At 39.2% G+C, this 5,303-nt stretch overlaps 1 pseudogene; it reads right to left on the reverse strand.

The window, feature by feature from the left end:
- Positions 1-3,331: 3,331 nt before the first annotated feature.
- On the reverse strand, positions 3,332-4,546 carry LOC131841004 (uncharacterized; annotated as a pseudogene).
- Between the last annotated feature and the right edge of the window lie 757 nt (positions 4,547-5,303).

The following is a 5,303-nucleotide window of genomic DNA, read 5'->3' on the forward strand; positions in this document are numbered from 1 at the left end:
GGTTTCAGCAATATTATTTTGTGACACGATGTTACAGTTTCGCTGTCTAATGGTGAGATTTCCGCACTCAATGTTTGTGGTTTCACACACGCATACTAACGGTATCGGAAGCAAACAAAGGTCTCGAAATGTGCGGTTTCAGAGGAGCTTCCTCTCGCGTACACTTAGATTGTGGAATGAACTTCCTACCGAGGTTTTCTCACGAGACTACAGCATGGGGTTTTTCAAGACGGGTATATTAAGGTTTCTTAAGGGTCGGCAACGCGCATGTGACACCCCTAGTGTTTCAGGCGTCCATAGGCTACGGTAACCGTTTACCATCAGATGGGCCGTATGCCTGTTTGCCACCATGGTAATATAAAATAATAATAATAATAATATTAATTTATTAAAATTTATAGTAGTCTTGTTAGAATTTGGGGAAATTTTCAAATTCTATAAAAGTCTTCTAAATTTTACAAATGAAAATGTTTGTAAAAATTTATAAACAATCTATACTTAGTATAGCATTATCAAGTTTTATTTGTTCACCGACGACCTCGGTGGTCTAGCGGTCTAGCACATCGCTTTACGACCGATGGTCACGGGTTCGATTCCTCGCACGGCACATACTTTTCTATTCTTGAGTATAATTGTTTGTATCGGTCTGGGTGTTTTCTATGTATAATATGTATTATGGGTACTAGATAACTGATACATATACTATAGGTGATAGAATGAGTGGACTGTATGTGTAATATAAATCAAACAATGGATAGAAAATGGAAAATACTTATAATGAATATAGATATGTACAAACGGTTGTAGGCAAAAAAGGAAAGTGACAATAAAAAATATATGACAATTCTAAAAGAAAATACATTCAAAATTGATAGAAAAATAAATATATAAAAATGTGCAAAGAGTTTGCAACATACCGACCCCTGGTGCAGAACTGCACAAACTAGCCTAAATAAGGAGAAACCGAAATCTAAGTGTTTTATAAGACTTTTTGAAGAGGCGGCGAAGCAAACCCCTGCAGTAGCTACGTCCACCACCTTAACAACACTGTTGTTTCCTTGGAAAAGTCGCTGTACTGGATGCACGAAGTTACTCTCGGTAGGTTTTCGTCCACGATCACAACCAAATCGCTAGTGTATAGCATTGCGCTCTTTATTATTATTTAGACATGGTTACATGGAATCTGATATCTTCTTTAGCTTACCGAACGAGTCTCTGTCATGTAAGGCTTCAGTTTTAGTTCGGTTAAATGACGATCCAAATAAACCTGTTGCGATTTCTTCGTCATCATTTTCCACTAAGCCATGACTGAGGATGAGTGACTGAGGCTTATGCTTCGTCAATAGACGGTCAATTTGAAGCGACTTTTGTACAGCAGGACGAGTCTCTCCCAACAACCTCCAAAAGACTGGGCAGCTGTTGGTATATAGCACTGTTGGTAGTAAAATTAGGAACGGGAGACGAACTCATGGTGGCTGAATCTGCAGACAGGTTGTGGACGAACAATAAATAAATAAATAGCTCTAGATGTTAATCAGGTGGATAGAGCAATATGTTTTTATGTCTTCGGCCGACAGTAGTAATCATTGGGCTGAAGTATTCTTGTATTGTGAATGGAAAAGAACGACGATGATGAGCAGGCCGTTGTGGAAGAACATCTCCAGTCATTAGGCTCTGTCTTTTCTCGTCTTCTATGATAGTGATAGCGACAGACTACGTTTCGGACGGTATTACGTAAGTTATTAGCTTGATGCTTCCATCTGAGCGCAAGACATTGTCTTCTCCTATCACAAATGAAAAGTTTAATTAAGTCAGTCGTTTTCGCGATTGGTTGTGGTCTCGTGATACGCTGGATATCTTCTTCGAAGCTATCTTGTTGAACGCGATGTAAGATATGCCTTTCTGTGGTTCTTATCGGTTCTGCTGTGGTAGTTGATAAAGTGGTGGACGCAGACATCTTACGTTGACGGGTGCGAGCAACTATTTTTGAGCCAGGAATCACGCGATCTATAAACGAGCGAAATTTAAAAACATCAAAAATACGAGAAGTGGCGCGATATAAAAGTGACCAGTGATGGAATGGAACAGAGTTAGATGTAATGACCCGATGAACAGCCAATGAATTAATGCGTTGTTCATGTTCAGTTTGAATAACGGGCTGAACAGGTGGTTCTATAGGCCAGTTTTTAGGAGACTGTATTGACGGCTCCGTATACCATCGGTGTTTACTTGTGTTATTGGACAACACACTAGTCGAAAATTGACAATAATTAATACGTTCAGTAGGTTTACTTTTACTACAACCCACTCCGTATGAACTCCAACCCAATAACGTACGACAGGCTACAGGTTCATTGCGCTTACCAGTACGAACTTCGCGAGAGATTGACAAATGCCAGTCTTCGGCACCAATGAGTATAGTAGGTGTAGCATTATTATGTGACAAAAACTCGGATAAATCGCGTAAGTGGTTATAACTTGTCAATGTCTCTTTGTGCAATGACTGCGCATGTAAACCAAGTGACGTTATAGCCCTAGCATGTTTTACTAAGTAAGTATCAGTTGTATACTTACCTTTTATATAAAAATCTACATAACTAATGGTAGTGTTTTTATGTAGGCCACCTATACCATTCACAGTTATAGGTTCCTTGGGTCCAGTTAGTCCGATTTGAGTGGCAACGACTGAATCAATTAATGTGGCCGTACTACCATCGTCTAACAATGCGTATGTGTCATAACTACCAGTTGGTCCGAAAACAGTGACAGGTACAATCTTCAATAAAACATTTGGATATGTTGACAGGGTTCGTTTGGGTTGCGAAATACCGGTGTTACTAACAAAAACCTTATCTTTCAACATGACATTAGGAGACGGTGACGTAAGCATCTCATTTTGAGTTGCAGTGGCACACATTGTATTATTCGTGAGCAGTGTATCGGGTGCCTGGGACGACACTAACGTATCCTGTCTACCATGGAGAAGAGGATGATGACGAAAGGAACAGCCGTTTATTCCACAAGGATTTACCTTGCATGACTTCCATAAATGTGAACTCTGTCGAAGACATTTGTAGCAAACCTTACGTTTTCGTAGCCAACTCCATCTGTCATCGACTGACAATGACTTAAATTCGTCACAAGATTTAATGTTGTGACTTCTTTTACAATAAACGCATTCGACCTTATTTATTTTTAATTTGGAATGAGACGTAGAATGTATATTTTCACGTTTAAATTGTTTATTAGCAAAATTACTTATGTGCGTCTGTTGTGTTGCTAAAGAAAGTGCCCCTTCAGGAGATAGGCAGAAACTAATATGACGCTCGTGCTCTCTTGTCAAAAATTCACACCGAACCTCTAACTTAGATAGGTCCGGGTTCGCTTGACTAAATTCAGACGCGTAATCTGTCCACCTTAATTTTATGTTAGGATTTAATTTTCCTAAAATAGAGTAAAATAATTCTGGAGAATGTAAATACTCCCTACGATTTAACAATTTTATAGTAGAAATACTATTTCGTACCTTGTTCGCAATAGTACTTAATTCTTTAAGTTCATTACCCAACCGCGGTAGCGACTTCAACGTTTGTACCTCGCCGAAGACGATCATCTCGGGTGACGCAAAACTACGCTCGAGTGCGCACATGATCTCTTCGGGATCCTCTGCAGAGACGAGAAGTGAAGAGACGGCTTCTCGTGGGGCCACGGAGCACGTTTTGTAAACGTGCAACGTTCTCTACAGGAGAATAAGACGATTTAGAAACATTGAATAATTTTTTAAACTGTAGCCATTGCAATGCGTTCCCTGTAAACGGAAATAATTCTGTCCTACAGTGCTTCCGCATGCCCTGAGCTGTGGCTAAAGCATTGGCTGCATCAGCCATGTTGGCGGTAATTTGTAAGAATAAATGTGAATTACCATCGTTATTGCCTAATATTGGCACATGCTGTTGTTCACCCGCTACATTTGCCAGGGAGTGTGAGGTCGGTCGTGGCATGGCCGCCTGTCTGGATGTATGGGGAACAGAACCTACATGTGTTGGATACGAGAGGTGTGCTGCTATTTGCGAAGCAGCAGCCTGAGAGGCTACCGGTACCGTAGGTGCCAGATAGCTAGGCTGTGGGACCTCGCGTTGTTCCTCACTGTTGTCACATACCTTAGTATTTACATTGTTCTTTACCCATTGCTGTGTTCTCATACGAGTAGATGTGCTCCTACTTCGCCTGCTACCTTCACAGTCCGCATCCGCATTGATTTGTTCGATCTCGGCACGGAATTCGGCATCTTCAACTTCCGAAAGACGTTGTGCAAGCATAGCCTCGCGCTCGTACTGCCGTCGCTTGTAAGCGGCTTCAACAGCAGCCCTACGCGCCTTTACGGATGAAGATGAAACCCGAGATTTGGATTGTGCTGAACGCAAACTACACGCGGCGTCGCCGTCGTCTACACAAATCCTATCAACTACGTCTACAATTGATGAACCGCGACTATGACATAATGGTTCGGCGTGAGATGTAGTAGGAACGTCATGTGATGCCATGATTTTACTTCTACTGCGAGTGATCTAAATGAATGATGGTACTGATGGCACTACAATATATGTATGAAACTATGTACTACGAATGAAACAATAAATGAAAATATTGGGATGGTATTTTTTTTTGTTTGCCTCGAAGGACCAAAATATAGGTGATAGAATGAGTGGACTGTATGTGTAATATAAATCAAACAATGGATAGAAAATGGTAAATACTTATAATGAATATAGATATGTACAAACGGTTGTAGGCAAAAAAGGAAAGTGACAATAAAAAATATATGACAATTCTAAAAGAAAATACATTCAAAATTGATAGAAAAATAAATATATAAAAATGTGCAAAGAGTTTGCAACATATACATAGACTTTTTGTTTTGTAAATACACAAAGAAATCTATGTATAAGTTATCTAGTACCCATAACACAAGCTGTAGCTAGCTTAACTTGGGTCTAGATGGCGCTGTGTGAATTGTCCTGAGATTATTATTATTAATAAATATTTTTTTTTAAAGCTACAGATTTTCAGCCAAATAAACATTATCATCAATAACATTCATATTTTATTATTATTTCTTATGTATGTTAGTCTATAAGGTATTTATAATATGGGCCATGTAGCCTGAATTAAATAAATAAAAAAGAACTATGGGCATTGCTTTACAACAATTCTTGACGTTCACTTATTCAATCCAATTTGAAAGTGATATTTTAATTGACGTTAAGTTAATCTTTGTTTCATTTAATAACATGTTGAATACA

Source organism: Achroia grisella, unplaced genomic scaffold (assembly GCF_030625045.1).
Source record: "Achroia grisella isolate CSIRO2021 unplaced genomic scaffold, CSIRO_AGI_Agris_v1 utg157, whole genome shotgun sequence".
NCBI classification, from domain to species: Eukaryota; Metazoa; Arthropoda; class Insecta; order Lepidoptera; family Pyralidae; genus Achroia; species Achroia grisella.